Here is a 23,524-nt window from a genome sequence, read left to right as displayed (position 1 = left end):
AACCTTTATTCACTTCATATTACTGACATGGTGAAAATTTCACTCGTCTGCAAATCCTGAGAATTCATCACTACTTCCCCCAAGTCCTGAAGCATCACTGGAAGTCATCACCACGGTCATCATCACTGTTTCACTGTCACTCTCATACAGTAAATGGTCCTCAGTACCATCCATTGAATTGCTTATACCACACTTCATACGACTTTAACATGGCAATCGTTTTAACTGAGCACAGGCGATATTCAGACTTCGGGCATTTGATACAGCCCACATTAACCTCCTCAGTACATGTTTCCTGAACTGAATAAAATCATATGGCGAGCATGAATAAACTACCCTATAAAATACATTGCTGGGCTGAAGGGATTATAATAAGCGGATTATCAGTTCCCTAGCCTGACTCTTCCCACTTTTACTTCCTTAACTACACCCATACCAAACTCTCACCTACACCTTAGGATTCTGCTCGTTTCGGCCGTAATGTCCAAACTGGCAAACGATTTTACAACCTAACCTAACCTAACCTAACAAATTTGGACGTTACGTCCTAAATGATCCCCATTGCCGATCATGAGAGCTTTGCTTAGGCAGCAGAGATGCAGAGAGTGAACGATGTCAATCATTCTGATCGCTTCGTCTGCTAAGAATACAGCAGAAATGGCGGACTCGGATATGCAAGCCCGTCAGGCACTGCTATTTCAGATGTTGCATCAGTTATGCTACTCAGTGAATTTTATCCTATTTTCATAACAAAATACTGTAATTGGGTGTGCCCTGAGTTCCATAGACATTGCTAAAGTACTTCACTTGGCTGAAAAAGTGAAGCTGTAACTTCAGGCAGTACTGTTTAACGTTACAACTGTTTTTCCTGTTTTTCGCTATTGGTATAATAAGACTGTTCACTTCTATGATACTCTTGTCAGGCATGAAACAAAATGTCACTAAGAGAAGCCAACCATATGAGGGTGATTGAATTTCCATATGTGACAAAAATCAATTCTGATGACTTGTCAGGTTCGCTTGCCAGCATCTCTCCAGTATGACTGCTTTGCTAGTTAGTAAGTGGATGGCAAGCAAAGTGGTTATGATTGCCTTTCAGAAGGTTAGCAGACAGTTCACCAGTGAGCACGTTAGCTTGCTAGAGTAGGGTGTACGCTAGACACTAAACTGCTAAGTTGCTAAACCGCTAAACCCCTTGACGGTATTGGCCAGTTGAGCTGAAAACAATCCCGTGAATGCTTTGTGTTCTTGAACTTGCATGTTTTAATATCTGCTGCATATATACACTCACAAAATGTCACAAAAGTAACTGACCTAATTAGGGTTACTGAATTTCCATACGTGACGAAAGTCGGTTTTGATGACTTTGGCAGTTTTACTAGCCAGCATCTCTCCAGTATGATTGCTTTGCTAGTTAGTGAATGGATGGCAAGCAAAGTGGTCATGATTGCCTTTCAGAAGGTTAGCAGACAGTTCACCAGTGAGCACGTTAGCTTGCTAGAGTAGGGTGTACGCTAGACACTAAACTGCTAAGTTGCTAAACCGCTAAACCCCTTGACGGTATTGGCCAGTTGAGCTGAAAACAAACCGTGAATGCTTTGTGTTCTTGAACTTGCATGTTTTAATATCTGCTGCATATATACACTCACAAAATGTCACAAAAGTAACTGACCTAATTAGGGTTACTGAATTTCCATACGTGACGAAAGTCTGTTTTGATGACTTGGCAGTTTCACTAGCCAGCATCTCTCCAGTATGATTGCTTTGCTAGTTAGTGAATGGATGGCAAGCAAAGTGGTCATGATTGCCTTTCAGAAGGTTAGCAGACAGTTCACCAGTGATCATGTACGTTAGCTTGCTGGAATAGTGCGGATGCTAAACTGTTAAATTGCTAAACCGCTAAATATCTTCACGATGTTAGCCAGTTGAGCTGTAAACAAACCCGCGAAAGTTTTATGTGTTTCTGATCTCACGTGTTTCTTAAATCTGCTGCATATACACACTAGTGTATATTATTTTTTAAAATAAAATCAAGTCTTCATACTATAGAAAACACCTGTGGTTGCTAAGCAGTGAGATGATCATCTTTATAAGAGTTTCTTCTCAATGGAGCCAAACTAACCTGCCTTAGTCTAGCGTGCAGGACGCATGGGGACAGTTTAAGGTAACTTTTAGACAAAAAAGTGCGTCTTACATGCCGCGAAATACGGTAGTTCTTTTTACGGGGTGGGGCACTAACCCACCACCAACCCTTTTAGTCGCCTCGTATGACAAGCAGGGATACTGGGGGAGTATTCTTGAAACCCCCCTACCCCCAGGGGTATATGTATATAAATGTTTCTAACCATCAAGGACATCAAAATAAAGTTGAATAATGCTATAAATGCATGCATAAGAAAGGAAAAAAAAAAGCAATAATTTGTTTCTGATTTCTCTTTTTACTGTCCCAACTTCTTATTACACATTTATCACGCCATTACAATTATCACATTATCATTACACTTCATCACACTTATCATTACAGTTCCGGCAACAACCAGATTCTCTTGTGGAAACTTTCCATTTCATTGGAATTTATCACACCATCCATGAAAACAGGTGTGTTTATATGTGTGGGGAGAGGAAACAGGTGTGGGGAGTAGCCCTACAAGGCCTTATAGTCTTTCAAAAACTAACACAGACGGACACTACTTAGAAGTACTAATCTGGGCAGGTAGGAAGAATGAAAAAATAAATAAATAAATAAATAAGATGCATCATATGTAATACAACATGCAGCATTCTCTAACTATGTACGTACAGAAACAGGTAGGTACGAAGTGAGAAACGAACAGAGTGAGGTGTAAAAATTTGGGAAGATGTAGAAATAATATGACAGTTACATACATCAGGCCTGACACTTTGGAGCCTGTTGGGGGTTGGAAGGGTAGTGAGGGACAAGGAGGGAGAGATGGGGTGGGGTTTCTGGGGGGAGGGGGGACGAGGCTAAGAGGGAGGGAGGAGGGGCAAGAGAGGGTGGGAAGGGATGCAGGTTGTGGGAGAAGAGATGCAGTTGCATGGAGGGGTGGGAGAGTGATAGGGGACAAGGAGGGAGTGAAGGAGTGGAGTCGAGGTTGGCATGGAGGCGGCCGAGAGGGGAGTGTCCCACCACCGCCTGGGTAGGTCTGATCCCCCCCTCACGCCACATCCAGGGGGAGTTCTCATTGGCCTGAAGCCATGTACGTAAGAATCTGGGCGGAGCAAGCGCTCCGCATTTTTTTGCAGGCCGCATTCAATTGATGCGATTAGGCATTTTGGCATAAAACTCAAATCGCATCAATTGATGCGATTAGGACTTACGGGGTTAAGTGTTGGGCATTGAGAGAGCTTCTCTGTAATAGGGCTGCGAAAGGTGTTGCAAGTTGCTACATCCTTTAAACTATGATACTACAGTTTAGTTTCTTGGTGGATGGTTTGCTGCCCATTTGTGGGCGTATGAAATTTTTGTAGTTTAGTGACTATAAGTTTATGGTCTGTTGAGCACTCAGCACCTCTCATAGCTTGGGTTATATGAACTTCTCTTTGATCTCGATGCTTTACAATGACATAGTCATTTAGGTGCAGTGTCTAGATCATGGGTGCATCCATGTGGTCTTGTGTTTATAGTTGAAAATTGGTATTGGTGATGACCAGACTGTGTTCTGATCATAAGGAAAGTAGTCTAAGTTCTGATCATAAGGAAAGTAGTCTAAGGCCCTTGTTGTTCATGTCACCAACACCATGGCAGCCTATTATGCCTTGCCAGAGATGAGTATCTGTACCTACTCTGACATTAAAATCTCCAAATCATCCACTCACTTGATGTAGTGCTGCCTACTTCTTCCTTAGCCTTTATCATTCTTTTTCTGTGCCTGCTCTCCTCTCTTCCTATTTCTCCCATCTTTCCTGTCACTACTTAATGCTTTTCTTTCCGTTACAAGTGGCTTTACATTGAGTGACAAGCCAAATGATTTCCTGTAAGCCAAGAAACCATTTACAATGCTGGGTGGTAACCATATAACCAAACCATACGTGCTCCCTACGTGTCAAGTGGGTTGGTGGAGGGTTAGTGCCCCTCCCTGTAAAACAAATAACTCATAGTCAAATGGCCACCCCGTACGGGATTATGGCATCTGGCAATAGATAGATAGATAGGTAGGATCAGTTTGTCATTAGGTGGAACTGAGCGAATGGGAGCATCCAAAGAGCTGTATAAGGAATATTTGATGGTGTCCTCAGAATCAAACATTAGACATAAGCATTGATGAGTGTTGTATATTGGCCAAGACGTCAGCCTCTCTGATATACCCACATGTGTTTCTTGGATATTCTGTAGTAGGTTGGTTTGGACTGCAAAGCTGATGCCGTGGTTTCTTCTTACATTGTCTATCCCCTCCAGAAATAGGTATACCCTTCTGCTTCTGTTAGGTTGCACTCTTCAGAGGTGAGTCTCAGGCAAGGCAGCAGTGTCAGTTTTGTATCTTTTCATGTCATGGGCAATAAGGGCAGTTCTACAATGTGGTCATGTGTCATGCTCATTATCAAGCAAGGTTCTTATATTCCAAGTAGCAAGAGTCGTAGGGATTCTTGTGGTTTTTCGACCGCATTGTGGGATGCCTTGACAGAAGCAGTCATCTGCCCAAGTGGTTTGGAGCAGCAAATGATTAGGTTACCATCCACTACTAACCCTCCCCTTCCCCCCACACAGATCATATCACTCAAAGTAAAAAAAAAATTTCCACATGCAGAGGCATTGCCACATTAGTTCTAACACTTTTAGCCATCTCCTCTTGTTCATTCCTATGCACAATGTACTTGAAACCTACCACACTGTGCAGCCTACCTCTGACACCTGTGCATAATTTATCTAAGACATATAAAATTGAATTACCCAGTATCTTGGCCTCCATGGGGAATGCATTCCTTAAACTCATGGGAATATAGAATTTCATTAATAACCTGTTTGCTGTCCATGTCTTATTTTCATAGTCGTCACACCCTTGACAGAAGTTGCTGAGTATGGGCCACCTGGTCTTATCACCCTTATATGTATCAGATGGCCTCTTACATAATGTCCAACCTTATATTGGGCTCTTTTTTTGGGGGGGGGAACAATTATCCGGGAGTCCATCATCCGAACAATCCATTATCCAGATGCTGTGATCTGGCTGTTCAAAACTAGTCTTCATACATTTTTTCATTTTATTCGGACAAAATGCTGGTGTCCGGGTGGGAATTATAGCCATGTGAGCATTTTCACCTAGTAGAGCCTTTTTCAACCCGTCCCCGAGCCCATCCTGGACAGGGACAGGTATTGTTTTCACTCGATTTGTCTCTCTGTCTGTCTGTTAACAACTTTATGTGAAAACTACTGGTGCGATTTTGACTAAAGTTATAGGGATGATGGGCTATGACTTTTTGATCACCTGATTGAATTTTGGGCCAAGGCCCAGGCTGTAGGCCCAAAAAAGGTAAATTTTTTTTTTTTTTCACCGTAACTCCATTCAGTTTTGTCATATCGACATGAAACCAAAACCTAAGGGTGCAGCTTTCAAATCTGCATAACATCCCTCGTTACATCAAGGGGGTTACCCCTCAGTTAGCAGTAGGATGGGTCATTGTCAGATGGGCCGGGCCTAAAATTACAAATGGGCATAAAATCGTCAGTTTTCACCCGATTTACTCCAAACTTAATATGTGACATCTTGACAAGATATCCTGTTGTGTTTATATATTAACACTAAAGTGACTGCCAGGGATGGGTTTGCTGTGCCTAGGAACCACTTCTTGTTCTTTTTCTTTTTTTTTTCTTTTTTTTTTTCCATCACAGCAGGATATGGCCCTGCAGTGATGATTGTCTGTGGTTGATGGGTCTGCTTGGCCATGATAATTGCTTGGCATTGGTTTATGGGTCTGCTTGACCAGACAGAGTAGTGTAAAACGCCAGGAACAAGTGTTGTACGAGGTACTGTAGTGACATTTTACAATAGCTTTCAAAGTTAGGGTATTTATGAAGGAGGGCCAGGGAAGAAGTCCATTATCCAGACTGATCCACTGTCCAGATTAGCCTTTGGCTCTATTATGTTGGATAATCAAAGGATTACTGTAATAAAATTAATAACAAGTATTTTTAATCACAGGCTTAAAATTGTGTGATATTGCTGATCAAAATAACAGTTTTTAAAAATAGATAAAGGGATTAAAATATTGTTCGTAACATCTGTTTAACCCCCATCCACCGGGTAACGTGTATACACGTCACAATCAGGCTGCTACGGGGCCACCTGGAAGTGTCTTCCGGCCGCCATTTCATCTCGCCACCGAAGGATAGGGAGGGAGCTCCTCTAGACCGCATAGGTGAGAGTCAGTCTGTCCCTTGCCATTGCCAGGTGTACAATGCTTTCTTCAGGTTCCTTTTTGTCTGATTCTGTCTGTGCCGCCTGTGGTCAATTGCATCATCCACCCCTGCCGAGCCTCTTTCCAAGGATACTAGAAAAGGGCACAGTGATTTTGGCATAAGGCATGCCTTGGATGCAACAGTGTTTAGTTTACTGTATCTTAGTGGAGTAAGTTACCACGTTGAGAGCAAAGCCACAGTTGGCGCTGCGGGGGGATGCTTGAACACGTCCTGCTCTCATGCCACTCTCGCTGGGAAAATTAGTTCTCTTCCCCACGTCATTACTCATCAGCGAAATGACCTAGGTACCTGGGGATACAGTACCCTCGTCCAAGACGGGTTTGTCCAAGACATTTCGCGTCCAAGATGGAGACCATAAATCTATCTATCTATTGCCAGACGCCTCAATCCCGTTTGGGGTGGCCACAAACAAATCGCCTCCAAGTCGCCCTGTCCCCCGCCATTTCACTGCCCTGCTCCCAACTCACACCCCCCTCTCTCATATACCTCTCCACCCCATCCCTCCATCTCATCCTCGGTCTCCCCCTCCCTCTTCCACCCTCCACCTCACTCACATACACTCTCTTCGTCAATCTTTCACCCTCCATCCTCTCCACATGGCCAAACCACCTCAGTGTGTTCCTCACAACGCTTCCTATCACATCCACATCCACACCACAACGCTCCTTTATATCCTCATTCGTCAGCCTGTCTCTCCACGTGACTCCACAGGCTCCTCTTAAATAACTCATTTCCACTGCTCTCACTCTTGACTTGTGTCCTTCCAACAATGTCCAAGCTTCACTTCCGTACGTTAGAGTTGGTATCACAATACTGTCATGTAGTAACTTTTTTACTTCCATGCTCACTTCCCTGTTTCTTATCACTGCTTTTAAGGAACCAGCAACCTTTCTTCCCTGCTGTACCCTTTCAAGCACTTCACCCTCCAAACCTCCATCCTTACTCATCACACTACCCAAATACTTAAACGTACTCACATTTTCCAATTCCTCACCATCCAACCTTGCTGTACATTCACTGACTTCACCTCTCTCAAAGACCATCACTTTACTCTTCCCTACATTCACCTTTAGGTGAGTAATACAATATATAATAATACAATATACAGTAATCACTCTAATATCCGGACGCCCAATAACCGAACATCCCCACTAACCGAACCTTATCGTCCTGGGATCAAACATTCCCAAAATGGTCCGAAAATCCAAAAAAATTGGAAAAAAAACCGATTTTTTGCCGTCCGTAATTTGAACTTGCCGCGCGCGCCGCGTGAGAGCATTGTTTTGGTTCGTCATTCCTCCGACGACCGATAGAGCGCCGCTGCATCCTCCCCACTTCCCGCCTGTCTCTCACCGCGACTGGACCTGCGCTCTTCGTCATGGCTGCCCACGTGCTCGCTTTTGTGGTGGTGCCGTACTTGCTGCAAGGCCTCCTGCTGCTCTCTGCCCTACTCTTAGTGTGTGTGATGATGGCCCCGCCTCCTGAGAAAAGGAAGAGAGTGGTGTTGACTCTGGAGAAGAAACGGGAGATATTGGAGAAGGTTGATGCGGGTTGGTCTTCTCTCGCATTCTCCGCGCGAGTTCAACCTGGCCCGGTCGACTTTGTTTGATATCAAGCGTTCCCGAGACAAGCTCATGCAGTACACGGCTGACTTCTCGTCGAGAAGCAAACGCAACGTGGAGAGGAAGGTTATGTTTACTCCCAAGTATGCAGAGATCGACCGCTCCACGTTGATTTGGTATCGACAGCAACGTGCAGCTGGTGTGATGGTACGTGGAACGGAGCTGAAGGCTGCTGCTGAGAAGTTTGCAAGGCTTCACGACGCCCTAGACTTCAAGGCATCCGAGGGCTGGCTCTTCGCGTTGCGACATGGCCTTACTAACCGTAAAGCACATGGCGAAGCATTGGACGCTAACGAGGATGGAGTGGACGAGTTTCGGCACAAGGTGAAAGGCTTGATCGACAGGGAGGACCTCACTCTCGGTCAAGTCTATAACGCTGACGAAACTGGCCTATTCTATCGCTCGGTGCCAACGAACACTCTCGCCGATGAGACGGAGAAGCGTGTACCTGGCCGCAAGCTTTCTAAGGAACGGATATCTGCTTTGTGTTGTGCCAATGCTAACGGCATGCACCGGCTTAAGCCCGTTATTGTTGGCCGTGCAAAGCAGCCTCGGTGCCTTCGTGGGGTGATGGATGTCCTTCCTGTCGTATGGTACCATTCTTTGAAAGCATGGTTCACAGCTGTGATTTTCAAAGACTGGTTTCACCATCACTTCGTCAAGGAGGTCATACATTACCAGACGAAGACACTGGGAATTCCTCGCGACCAGGTAAAGGCTCTCCTTCTCCTCGACAATGCACCTGCCCACCCGTGCGACAAGGACTTGGTTGCTGAGAATGGCCGTATTAGGTGCATGTTTCTGCCACCTAATACGACTGCTCTCATTCAACCAATGGACCAAGGAGTGATCGTGGCAACAAAGCGCCTGTACCGTCGGAAGTTCCTGGACGAGGTGATGGTGGTTCTCGAGGACGAGGACGAGCGCAGGGAAGGACGTGACACTCGAGGCAAGCGGACTTTGGAAAACCTTCGCCGCTACAACATCAAGTCTGCGCTGTACAACTGGGCTAGTGCATGGAAGGAAGTCCCTGTGAAAACTCTTGAAAATGGTTGGTCTCGTCTGCTTCTCGGAACAGATGTGGAGTACGATTTCAGGGTTTGACGTGGATGACTTCCATGCACGGCTGGCGTACGCACGGCGACGATGTTGATGTGGACGATGTTCGTGAGTGGTTGGACGACGACGAGGGCGATCCTGGGTATCAGACGTTGTCTGATATCGAGATCGCGTCTTCGGTTGCTGGTGTCAGTCCCGAACTTGAAGATTCCGACGACGAAGGCGATGATGATGCAGACTCCGCCCAGCAGGACACTACTCCAGCCATCCCCAAGCTGAGCGCACTCCGGGAACATCTAGAGTTCGTCCTAGACTACCTGGAACACCCGGACTGCGACAGGGAGATGGGGCCCTTGGGACTCGTGGAGGAAGTGCGTGCTTTTCCGGCAGCGCATCATCAATCGCCAGAATCGTCGGTCCTTGCGCCAGTCAACGATTGACAGTTTTTTCAGGCCCGTGACCCCCGCTGTGCCAAGCCCTGGTTCCACTCCGTTGCCTCCCAAGACAGGCCCTCATGCTCCGAGCCACAGCCCAGCACATCAGCTACAGTGGAGTCACCGCTCGACGTGAGTTTGCGGCTGTCTTCAGAGTCTTCTGTAGTCGGTACGCCATCACCACTACCCACCGATGCACCCCTTGGACGCCTGCCAGTGATACTCTCGGGCTCTGACAGTGAATAAACAGCAAGAACTTCTCCACTAGACCACACGGGAATTTTGAGTGTTGTGCAGTGAAAAACGGTGTGTTGTGTTAAGGTTTTCAAGTTGGGAGAAAAGACTAAGTAGAAAAGAAATTTAACGTAACTAACCTTCTTTGTTTTGGCTTTGGAAACTTAAAAAAACTTGGGAAAAGTTAATGTGCAACACTTAAATTTAATGGAACATTATTTGGACTAAAGTGAACACTGTGAAAAGAACGGACTTCTGTGTGTTAGTGACTAAGTTCAGTGCAAGACTTCAGGAAGAGTAGTGCAAGTGCTTCAGGAAATCGTTCTTACTGTCAGAGTCCGAGAGGAGGCGGTTATTCATCGAGGTGGCCAGGGACTTGCTGTAAGTAGCCAAAATGTTTCATGTTGTACTATTTTCCATACTATATTTACCAGAATGTTTCATATTGTATTTTTTCCCATACTATACTTACCAGAAAGTGTCATACTGTACTTCTTTCCATACTAAACTTACCTCATGCATGTGCAGTAGGAATGGGTTTTTCAGAGTTCGGTTAGGTGCGGTTAGGTTAGGTTCGGTTAGAGTCCATAAGTACCAGAATGTTTATTAATGTATGAACATACTTCTAAACCCACATTTTATGTGTCTATTGCATTTATTTCAGTCATTTATGTGCCTTATTGGTGTGATTTGGGTGTTAAATAGGTGCTATGCATGTCCGGAGGGAGTTGTATAGGTGTTTCTCTGTGTTAGGGTCCGTAAGTACAAGTCCATAAGCTGGGGCCCAATATCCGGACAAAACCAATATCCGAACCTACCGATGGCTCTATTGATCCGGATATTGGAGTGATTACTGTATTTCTGTAATACGGTTGTGTACGTTCAATACGGAACCAACGGTTCATAACGGAATCGGAGGAGAATACAGCCATGACAGTCTTACCTGGCCCAACATGGTTCCTGCGCCTGGGAGAGTGACATGGTTGCAATGTTGTCCAGTAAATTATTGGCATCTGGTCACGTGATGAGCATCCGGGGCTTGTGCTTTTGTCTCCCTCTCGAGTGTCGTGGACACACCATGTGTTGCACTCAGCGTTTGCTTGTACAGTGCTTGTCAGAAGTATCTAGCGCCCTGCGTCCCTCCTACGAAACAAACCTTTCAACATTGGAAAACATATAAATAATGCATTTTATATACCTTTAATGCTTTGTAGGGTATCCTTTACGCTTCTTCACGGACCTGAGACGTCTTGGAAGTGAAAGGGCGAGGTTCCTGAGGTGCTGGAGGGGTATTTTGTCCCAGGAGTCACGAATGGCGGCTTCCAGCTTAGGCAGAGAGCTCATGTCCTTCCCTTGGAGATTCTTCATTATGAGGTACCAGAGGTTTTCTGTCGGGTTGAGGTCTGGGCTATTGCCTGGCCAGTCTTTCATGAATGATGCCTTGCAGTCATGAAGCCAATTGGTGACCGATTTGGCCCTATAAGCTGGTGTACTGTACTTCTGAAACACTCGTGCACCTGTGAGCTCGAAGGACTCAGGTAAACGATCACAAAGAAGCTCCAGATAAACGTCCTGATTCATTCTGCAGTTCTTGGGAAGCACAGCAAGCTTCCCCAAACCTTTATCAGAAAAACAACCCCATACCATGAGTGAATCAGGGTGTTTAACTGTGCTTTCCACGTAATGGGGGTCAAGTGGGTCACTACCATTGCGCCGGTACACCCATGCTCCTCGATTACAGGTAACACTAATCGTTGCCTCATCAGACCACAACACTGACAACTATTGCTCCTCACCCCAGTTAAGGTATTTGTTAGCAAAGGCAAGCCTACGAAGTCGCTGGTAACGTGTAAGAAGAGGCTTTCTCACAGGCCTGTGACTTGTGTAACCAAGTTCATGGTCTCTTCGGGACACTGTGCGCACAGAAACCTCACCAAACACTTCCGGGTTGCTCTCCTTTATTTTCCTTGCACTCACATTTGGCGATTAGACTCCACTGCACGTTTTAAAACATTAACAGACCTTGGGGAAGTTTTACTGGGCCTACCAGACCGCGGTTTCTTTGTGGGAACGTCACCACTGTTTTCCACTCGAAAACGGGCGCACCACGTACGCACTGTTGATCGAGCCACACCAACCAATTCACTAATTTCCTTCGTTTGGTGGCCTGCCTCCTTTAGAGCAATGATCTGTGATATGATTTCACTTGATAGTTCACGGGTAGGTGCCATAACAAAGTGGCGAAAGCCAAAACACTGCGGGACACTCGGTAAAAAATAGCTCAAAAAGAGAGGGAGACACGGTGGAGTTCCTCTCTCACACACAGCCCGTAGGCAACTGAGGCGGGAACCAACCAGCACGCAGTAAGGCCTCAAGCTCCCGTTACGTCATGCTAGCACCCCAAACATCTGGCTCAATTTTTAGTACCAAAAACGGGTGATTCTTTTTTGGCCATAAGTATTGTGCGCCCTGCCATAGGCGCTCGATACTTCTGATGAGCACTGTAGGTTATTGCTTCTCCTTACGTAACCATGCCTAGGAAAGCGTCTGCTAACTCCTTGAGGTGCCGCCATCTGCCTCAGGCTACAAAGCTGGAGATAACAAGTTCAGAAACACACACTTTCAAGGTGAGGAACTTTGTTTTGGTGCCGAAATAGGTCTAGGTTGATGTTTTTAGGGATACTTTTCAAAGATTTTCTGACAATATTAATTTTTTCCATGAGGTCTTGTGTTGTTCCAAGACGTTTCTCGTCCTAGACGGGACCCTCAGGCGACAATACTACTGTCTTGGACGTGAGGGTACTGTACTTTAATTCGCAAGAGGAAGAGTTGTTGAGTAAAATGGTTGTTAATTCATTTCCAAGATACAGTATTAAGGTTTGAAAAGCAGCAATTTTCTGCGGTTTCCTAATAATTGCCCATAGTGAGGTGACGACTTCATTGAATATTGCTTGGCGTTTTGCGAGTTAAAGAAAAATACAGAGTACACTTCACGTCTGATAGGACCTGCGTTTGTACAAGGAAAAAACAAAGATATATTTAACCATCCAGTTTGAAAAGCCACCCAATCAGTGTGTTTCTGTTAATGTCATCAAAATGAAGTTGAATATTGCAGCAGAACTAACAGTTTCACAAGCTTACATTTTTAAGTCAGGCTACACTATAAGTTTGCTCACTGTGTGATAAAATGCTATAATGGTGAAATAAAATTTGACCCAGTTTTGCAGTAACAATGGTGAAATTATTGTGAAATTTGCAAGAACAGCATAAGTGATGGCCACTCACAAGAATACCACGCAGACAAGGTGATTCACGCAAGCCAACAGTCAGATGTTTTACCCAAGATGGCTGCCCAGTATTTACACGTGCAGAAACCCGCATCGTAGGTCTTTGCACAGGTGACCTCCTTTGTGCCACTCTTTTGAAGACCCTGTCCTGGTTGTCCACTCACTTGCATGTCCCTTGAATGCGATTGTGTCACTTGTGTTCTCCATGTTACCAAGCCTTCTTGTCTTTGTAAGGCCATCAAAACACCACTGCTATTACCAGTAACAGTGCAAGTTCACAATGACTATTGCTGCTTGTGGTAGTCAAGAAATAACTTTCTGTGTGTGAAATAATTAAAACTCATTACCTAGTAATCAAACCTGGTTCTGCTCCTAGTGGTGTGTGTGGTGTTACTGATGCTGCCGAGGGTAGGGCATAGCCTTTCCCTTGATGTGAAATTGGACATTGTTAAGTGCCATTATGAGGAGCAGGGAGCAAGCAAGATCGCCAAAGCCCTAAAGCTGCCCCGGTCTATGGTCTCGTTGGTAATAAAGAAGTCAGATGCTGTACTATAGTCGCAGCGCATGACTCTGAAGTTGTCATTATTGTACCCTGGCAACCTACCAGTCAAAAGTGCGTCTGATTTCATATCATATTATACATGAATCATATTATTATGCACGTATATATTATACACGAATATTATTATACAGGAAGATATTGTACATGAATCACATGCGTCTCTTATTATACACGAAATTGGGTGCACTGTTGAGGGGTAGGTTGCCAGAGCACGATAATAACAACCTCAGAGTCACGCGCCGTGACTATAGCAGTATTGCAGAATGTGCCCACCCTGACTGCAATATGACTAACCAGAACAGGGGAGACTATAATGGAGGAGATGGTGAGTCTCCTAGCTCTGTAGGTTAATGAACTGAACCAAGCAAAGCAACCCCAGCATTAAAGTTTTATTTGCCCTAAGACTTTTGATCTGAGGAAGGATCTCAGAGATAAGCATGACATGGAAGTTGAGGAGGAGTTAAGACCAGCAAGGAATGGTTTGAACAGTTTAAGACCTGAGATGGTCTAAGACATGTAACCATGCATGGTGAGGCTGCTGGTGCTGACTACATGGAGGCTGAGGCCTTCCTTCTGAAGCTAAAGGCAGTCATAGAGGAAAGGGGATACTCCTTATAACAGGTTCTCAGCATTGATGAAATGAGCCTGTCTTGGAAACATATAACTCAGAAGACTTGCAGTACTTAAGAATGACATGCACCAGGGTTTTAGGCAGGCAAGGACTGCCTCCCCCTCCTCCTTGGTGCGAATGCAGAGGAGGATCTATGTTCAATCCCCTCCTTATGTATCATTGGCAGAACCCGTGAGCACTGGCAGGGTACATGGAGTAAAACTTTGGGATTATTTGGAAGATCTAGGGCTTGGCTGATCTCTGCACTTTCCTGCTCTTAGATAGCAGGATACTTGTGCCCCTGTTTGTGTGACTGTACCAACTGGATCAGTCAAGCAACCCATTTCTTCGGTTGACAGTGCTCCAAGCCACCTTGAGGGCATGGAGGACTGAGTGGATAATATTTCAAAATGATCTACCTGCCCTCAGACACATCATTGCTCTAGCCAATGGACCAAGGCATCATTGCCATATTCAAGGTCTGCTACCTCTGCTGCACCATGGGGTTATTGGCGAGGGCCAGTTAGTAGGGGGTGAGTGACGCTATGTGAAGTTCTTGTATAGTCTGTTTCATATTGTTTATAAAGGCTCCAGGATGCTTGCATGCATCAGCCTTGGTCACCTAATGGCGGCTCTCCATGTTGCTTGATCTCTGGTAGCCTGCCTGTTCAGTTCCATAACCCTGAGGTCACACCGTGTGATCTCCTCCAAGGTCTATTTTAGATTGGTCTCTCGCGAACCTGCGCACAGTGTTTACATTTCTCACCTTCCTCACCCAGTTGTCATTCCCCTCATCCTTTCAACATGCCCAGACCATTTCAGTCTACTCATCCTCATCACAACACCAGTACACTCCAGTCCCATCCTTCCTGTCAACTTGTGAATCATTATCCTAGTCCCCCATGTAATAACTGAACTGAAACTTAACAGATTAATCACTGGTCTGGCTGAGATTCGATCCTAGGCCCTCGCACTTCATAGGCGCACACGTTACCACTGATCCAAAAAGAGGATCCCCGCTCTGCCTCTAAGCGACGCGGGCTTTTGTACACCACACCACATCACTCTTTTTCTCCCCTTAGTGTTTAATGTGGTCAGTTTCGAACACACACGTGGTAGTGTAGCGCATTGGAGACCACACTGGGGGCACTGTGGACCACACCGGACAGCTCACCCCCGGGATGTAAGGCCTAAGACACTGTCAACAACAGCATCATTGCCCTCTAAGCCTCGCCTCACATCCCACACTGCTGCCAACCAAATGTAATAACCGAACTGAAACTGAAACAAATTAATCACTGGTCTGGCCGAGATTCAATCCTGGGACCTCGTGCTTCATAGGCACGCATGCTACCACTGAGCCAAAGAGAGGATCCCTGCTTTGCCTCTAAGCAACGGGCTTTTATACACCACATTACACTCAGACCTCACATTCAAGGACGCACTACACATCCATCTATTCATTGTCAGTTCTGTACGTTTGAGCCTACGAATATCTTCCATTACTGCCCAGGTTTCACTACCGTACAGCATTACACTCCTAACACATGCAGCATACAAAGATCCCTTAGCATGGAGAGAGGGCCCTCTCAGTGTCTGGAGAAGCAACAGCTCCCTGAAATTACTCAAACTGCTCCATACCATAACCATAGGCTTAGCTCCAGCCGCACCTCCAGCACATAACATGTCTCCCAGATAGCAAAACTTCTAAGCATACTCACAAGAGACTCACCAGCAAGATCAGTCCTTTCTTGCCTGACAGTCTTTATGTGCTTTCCTTGACATACCAGAGACATGAAATCAGCATTATCTTGCAGTCTATCTTTGATACCAGTTACATTTAATATGCATCCTCGTATCACAAATACTGTACAAGATGGAGTTATTTCCCACACCCTTGTGACATACCTCACATGAACACATCCCCCTGCCTCGACAGTACCACAGCCAGCCCAAGATACCATCACTTTCATTTTACCTGCGTTTCCTCTCAAATCCTAGTGTCCCATTCTGTTTCTCCATCTCCCATATCTTTCCTATACCTCCTATTCTTTCTCTGCAAGCAGCACTAAGTCACCAGTATACAGTGTCTCTCATGGGAGTCGATTTCTTAAGTCATGCGAGGGAGATTCAAGCACCAAGATAAACAGTAAGATCAAGACTGATGCCTGATGCATGCCAGCATTCATGAAAAACTCGTCACACAAATCTCCACTCGCTCTCACCTGGGTTCGAGCACCATAACCTTAATCACTCTTACCAGTCATTGCTTGATCCTAGGCTTTCTTATTGCCCACATTACCACCTCCCCAGGGACTCTGTCAAAGGCCTTCTCCAAATCAACAGAAAAAAGTACAGCTTCCTTTTCTTTCTATCTCTATCTATCTATTGCTAGACGCCTCAATCCCATTCGGGGTGGTCACAAACAATTTGCCTCCATGTTGCCCTGTTCCCCGCCAATTCACTGCCCCACTACCAACTCACACCCCCCTCTCTCATATACCTCTCCACCCCATCCCTTCATCTCATCCTCAGCCTCCCCCTCCCTCTTCCCCCCTCCACCTCACTCACATACACCTCTTCGTCAGTCTTTCACCCTCCATCCTCTCTACATGACCAAACCACCTCAGTGTATTCCTCCTAACGCTCCCCATCACATCCACATCCACACCACAACACTCCTTTATATCCTCATTTGTCAGCCTCTCTCTCCATGTGACTCCTCAGGCTCCTCTTAAATAACTCATTTCCACTGCTCTCACTCTTGACTTGTGTCCTTCCAGCAACGTCCAAGCTTCACTTCTGTACGTTAGAGTTGGTATCACAATACTGTCATGTAGTAACTTTTTCACTACCATGCTCACTTCCCTGCTTCATATCACTGCCCTCAAGGAACCAGCAACCTTTCTTCCCTGCTGTACCCTTTCAAGAACTTCACCCTCCAAACCTCCATCCTTACTCATCACACTACCCAAGTACTTAAACGTACTCACATTTTCCAATTCCTCACCATCCAACCTCGCTGTACGTTCACTGACTTCACCTCTCTCAAAGACCATCACTTTACTCTTCCCTACATTCACCTTTAGATTCTGTTTCTTGCACACTCTCCCAAACTCATCCACCAAGCCTTGCAGCCCTCCTTCTTCTTCACTCAACAACACAGTATCATCTGCAAACAACAGTACAGGGAGTTTCCAAACACTACCATCTCTTACCAGGGCCACTCCAACATCCACCGCCCTACCTTGTACCTCTTTTATTACCCCATCCATGTACAGATTGAACAACCATGGAGACATGACACATCCCTGTTTCAACCCAACCTTCATAGAGAAAAATTCACTCAGATCACCATCCACATGCACTGCAGCCTTAGCACCATCATATATACACTTCACAGCATTCAACAACTTCCCATCTACTCCATATATTCTTCATACTTTCCACAATCCTTATCTATCCACCCTGTCATATGCTTTCTCCAAATCCATGAAAGCCGCATACAACTTCTTTCAATCTCTAGAAACTTTTCCACTAAAGACTAAAGATCTAAGAATGAATATCTGATCTACACAACCTCTTCCCTTCCTAAAGCCTCCCTGTTCTTCTCTAACTAAATCCTCAGTTCTTTCTCTAATTCTGTCAGTAAGTATCCTGCCATACACTTTTCCTATTATACTAAGAAGACAGATGCCCCTATGATTCAGCTTTTGGTGGAGGATTAGTGCCCCTCCCTGTAAAACAATTAACTCTAAGCCCTTGGCCACCCCGTCTGGGATACATGGCGTTTGGCAATGAATGAATGAATGAATATTTTTCCTGAACCTCTCAGACAATGAATATGGCATCATTGCTCCCTTTGTCAGGCATTAACCTAACAGCATCTCATCAGTATTAGTGCTTTTCCTAATCATAACTTCGAGGACTCACTCTATTACCTTTGTTATGTGGTCAAAAAATTTTATTCCTCCCTAATTTCCCCTTACCAGGACATCACCTTTCCCCTTCTGCACATTTACTGCCAAACTCTTCAGCCAGTCAAATGGGACAACACTCGTTTTTCGTGTCAGTAACTAAACCCACTTCTGTATCTCCTGAGGCCTTAAACATTTCAGTACTCAGTCCAGGCACACCTGCCGCCTTCCCCACCTGCATCCTGCCTATTGCCCTGCTCAAAGTAGCAGCATGAATCAAAGGCCAGGGGCCAAACACTGGATATGCTGAATGCTTACTCCAAACCTTCCCTCTTCCAGTCAAACTCCTCATTCAGCAACCGGTTACAATGCTCTCTCCAGGTGTCTGTAATATCCTCCCTGTCCACCATTACCTTTCCTTCATCATTCTTAACCCTCTCAAGCACCGTAAGTTTACTGTAAGTGTGTGTGACATACCAGAGAAAATGCCATGAGGGCAGGCTGGACTCACGCGCAAAGGAAAACATTCCCATGTATTTTATTTGCCCCATAAATTGGTTAAAATGATATAAATTATATACCAACATTATCCCTGATGTTTACACTGTACAATAGGCTAATAAAAACACACAAAATTGATGAGTACAAGTACTGTGTAAGTACCGAAATGAGGGTGAGAATACTTTTGTTCAACAGTGAAAATAACTGCTGTACACTGTAGTACAAAATTCTGCCTGCATAATGCAATAGCAAAGCATATGTCTAGATGCAGAATTTCACATGCTTTCATGTAGTGTAGTCAGAATTCTGATATGACAAATAGTTTTCGAGTAAATCGCCAAAAATCAGGCCCTCCGTCCCCCGGAACCAAGAACTGAGAGAATGCCGACTATTTTAGAGTGTTGGCCTGGAAATAGACACTGTTCCTTATGACTCACCAAATATTGACGCTTTTCATGCTAAAACATATTTTTTGGTGAATGTTTTTGTCCAGAATTGCCTAATCGACATCGCTTCAAACCAATACTGACAAGTGCATCATAGTGTGTCATCGGTTCCTCTTCACACTAGCACTATTTTGACTCATTTTGAGTCATCGTGCACAAAGGAGTCACCACTGCTCACATGTAATAACCTTGTTTTCCGTCATCATCTGATTTTCCACCTTTAATACCATATTCTTTGTTTCAGTGCTAGTTAGGTTATCCAGTAAAAGTCTCTGAGACTCAGATTTTACCATGTATACCTCCTCTCTAGCCCTGTGCATGGTAGACAAGTGTTCCTCTTTGTTACCTTCCCTTTTCTGTTTATGGAAGAAATGTTCCCCTCTGTTACCACCCCTTTTCTGTTCGTGGATGAGTCTCATTCTCTCCTTCTCTGTGGCTTCCTCACCCTCATCCCACCACCATGTAACATTATGTTTTAGAAAGCCCCATGTCTATCCTTTTACTAAATTAGTAACTCTCTGGAGATTGTTCTTGAGAGCCCTGTAGTGCTCATTAACACTTATGTCAGTAGGTTCTTGTTGTCCTACAACTCTACTCATCTTACTATAGAAGGTGTCTCCCACTGCTTGGTTTTTCAACTTAAGTATTTTCCTCCTAGGTGCATAGGTCCTCTTCTTTACCACCAGCTCCCTCGGCACTGGATCGCATATCAGCAATATGAGTAGCTGCACACACTGATCGCTCCCAATATCTGGAGCTTAAGATATTCTTCAGACAGCACTCCCACACCACTAAATCCATTTACACTTCCCAGCCAAAATAGCTTGTATGTACAGTCCCTCCTGGCAAGAGTTAAGAGGAAGGATGGGACTGGAGTGCATTGGTATTGTGATGAGGGGAGTTTGGTTAAGATGGTTTGGGCATGTGGAGAGGTTTGGGAATGACAGTTGGGTGCAGAAAGTAAGAAGTGTGAACACTGGGGGTAGGGTTGCGAGAGGCAAACTGAAAAAAAACCGGGACGAGGTCATGGAGTACGACACCAAGGATAAGGAACTGAATAGAGAGGCTGCCAGAGCTCGAGCAGCATGGAGAGCTGCCATTATATGACCAAAGCCGACGCATGCAAGCATGTTGGAGTTTTTATAAAACAAAACTAAATGATCCTTCTCCATACCTGACTTCCTGTACGCATCTGACATCCGCCTGCCTACCACTCATTGTCTCCATTGTTTCCCCTGGCCTATCCTTTAGATTACCCACATTCCACAGCGCCACTCTGAACCTGTTGGATAATTTGATTTCCACAAGTTTGCTACTTATTCTATCTCGCCGTTTTTTTCATGATTGGGTAAAATAAAGGAGACAGACAGACTGCACCCACCTGCACAGTCCCAAGTCCACAGCTTCAGGGACATCCTCCCAGTGTGCCTTGACATTGTAATAGCCCTGCCATTATACATCCACTGATTGGGCAGCCTCCTGGGTCACTGCTCCCAGGTTTGGGCTAATATGGGGTCTATAAATGCCCGTGTTGCCTGTAGGCAAAATGGGAATTCTCTGTTTGGCTCAGTGGTAACATGCACACATTTGGATTGTGTGGGCCAGGGATCAACTCTCAGCCGGACTAGTGATTAATTTGTTAAGTTTCATTTCAGTTATTACATTGGTTGGCAGCAATGTGGGATGTGAGGCTAGGCATGGTTGGCAATTTGACATTGTTCCTTGGTTGGCAGACAGCGTCCATGTCTTTTCATCCTGGGGTGAGCTGTTCTTTTTGGTCTGCAGCATCCTCAGTGGTGGCCTTCAGTGCTGTGCAACCATGTGTGTTTGAAACTCATCAAGGGGAGAAAAGAGGGATGTAATGGGGTCTATAAATGCCTGCATTGCCTGTAAACAAAGTGGAGATCCTCTGGTTGGCTTAGTGGTAATGTGCACACTTGTGGAGTGCGTGGGCTAGGGATCAAATCTTGGCCAGACTAGTGATTAATTCGTTAAGTTCCATTTCAGTTAATACAGTAAAAGTCCTATTATTCGGCAGCTGATTATTTGGTAGATCTGATATTTCGTCAGTTTTGAGAAATGGTCCCATTTACTAAAGTCTTTGATTGTTCAGCAGATGTCTGGAATCATCTCGGCAGTCCAGGAAGTGTTATCTGTGACTTGTAGGCCTACTGTTTCAATACACTTGTATATGTTCACTAGTTTACATATTTTTCAGTTTCAGGTACAGTACTGTATTGATTGCAGTACTGCAAAGTATCATACAGCACAGTAACCACCCCCCCAAATTATCAAGGGTTACGTTCCAGGCCTCCGTGTTAATTCTCGATGCCATCCTGAAAATGACATTTACCGGTAATTGCCTAGCCCCTGAACCACTGATACTGTAATGCATTACTCATAAATAATGTTGCTTGTAAAATCTGTTTCCCCATTGTTTTTAGCTGTTGGCTGTGACTGCTCTTGTACTCATGATTCCTCAGCATAATGGTGGAAGGGACTGTTCTAAGTGTTTAACTAAACATAACCTAACTAAGTTACCTAACAATTTAACCTAACCAGACCTGACCTAACCTAAAGTTGGAAAAATACATAAAATAAACTGGAGGAATATGAATTGATAAGGACTTTCTGATGAAAGTTAAACATACATTTAACGCTGATTCTTTTGTTCGTTTTTGTGTTTATATGTGAAAGAGAGAGTATTGATGCAAACAGTAATGTATTCCATTAACCCCTTAATAATCTCCGGCTTTGAACAACCCTTTACTGAGCCGGTGTCAATGACGTCAAGTTATTGTGAGCTATAAAAAACTGTGAACAATTATTAGAAGGCAACGAAGGTCAATGTATGTTTACACGACTCTACACTACCGTTCCAAGCAGTCAGACAGTCGCTTAATCTCAGATGTTTTCGCCCATTTGGTAAATGCACTGTAACTTTATCAATTATTCTATGAATCATAGCGAATCATAGCATGGGTTTAGGAAGCTAAATAACACATTGCTAGGTGTGCCAGACAATTATTTTTCACTTCTTTAAGAAAATTAATTGATTTCAGAAGAATGGAAGAAAAGTTACTCAACATACTCAAAGATGGATTAAATATCTTCCATTTAATTTTCCTAAAGATATGAAGAGGATTGTCTGTCGCACCTAAAATGATGTACCGAGTGGGTCCGTAATATTCCGTTTCATTTTGGCCATCCAGGAAGTGTTATCTGTGGTTTGTAGGCCTGCTGTGTCATAACACTTGTATATGTTCACAAATTTATATATATTTCAGATTCAGGTATAGTACTGTATTGATTACAGTATTGTACTGTATACAGTACTCTCCTGAAACACTTTTGTAATACCAGAAGTGGTGATGACAGTGTTTACCAGTACATAAAAGGTACTGAGTGGGTAGGTTTTTCGATTATTCAGCAAATCCAGTTTCTCGGCATCAGCCCGGTCCCATAGATGCTGAATAATAGGACCTCTGCTGTACAGGGCCCCTCTCAATTGAGAGGAAGTTACAGCTTGGGAACTGCAGTGCCCTATACCCTCTGGTGCAGATCCAAGCCCCATACTTTCCTGGTCCCATTAACTTCTCTAATGGGCCTGCACCACACATCTCCTTAGGTCTCCCACTTGGTAGCTGGGGCAAAGTTTTCTGGGAGCATGCCCTCTCTGAAGACACCTCTCTCAGGTCCGCCACTAGTTAGGGGGGGCAAAGTTTTCTGGCAACATGCTCTTGTTGACGTCAACACCTGCGACGTAGTTGGGTCCATTGTGTTGTACGTAAAATGCATGTTGAATAATGCAAATAGTGCATGAGATAAAGAAAGTGTTTGGGAGAGTAAGCTGGCCTGCCTTCTTTGTAAGTGTCACACAGAAAACTCAGCAGAGGGAATGATCAGAATTTCCTGATGGCTTGTGAGACAGGAGCTCCGGTTCATCCTATCACCAGCATTCCCATTCTTTTTGAGAGTACCACTTTGATTGGACGGTGCTAACAGCGTACTTACCTCTGGAAGAATGCAGTATCAAGCATGTAATCATGGTTGCGTGGAGGAAGGTGCAGTCAAGCACACTGAACTCAGTCTAGCGAAAAGTATGGCCACAATGTGTGCCCTCCTTCATGGGGTTCCCAGTGTTGGAGAACATCCTTCATGAAATTCTTGATCTCTTCGATGAGGCAGGACTTGAGGAGGTCAATGAAAAAGATGTGTAAAAGGTTCTGGACAGCCAGATTGAACAACTGTCTAGAAAGAGTTCAGTGAGCAATTTGGAACAGGTGGTGGAGGCACAGGAAAGTGGCGAGAACAGCTGGGAATATGAGCCAGTTTGTTTTCTGGACGTTAAGACCTTGAAAGAGTTCCTCGCAAAGATGCACGAGGCAATTTCATACATCCATGATAAGGATCCAG

Source organism: Coenobita brevimanus, chromosome 69 (assembly GCF_032717465.1).
Source record: "Coenobita brevimanus isolate Jiangsu-jjx chromosome 69, ASM3271746v2, whole genome shotgun sequence".
Classification (NCBI taxonomy): Eukaryota; Metazoa; Arthropoda; class Malacostraca; order Decapoda; family Coenobitidae; genus Coenobita; species Coenobita brevimanus.
This window is presented reverse-complemented; position numbering follows the sequence as displayed.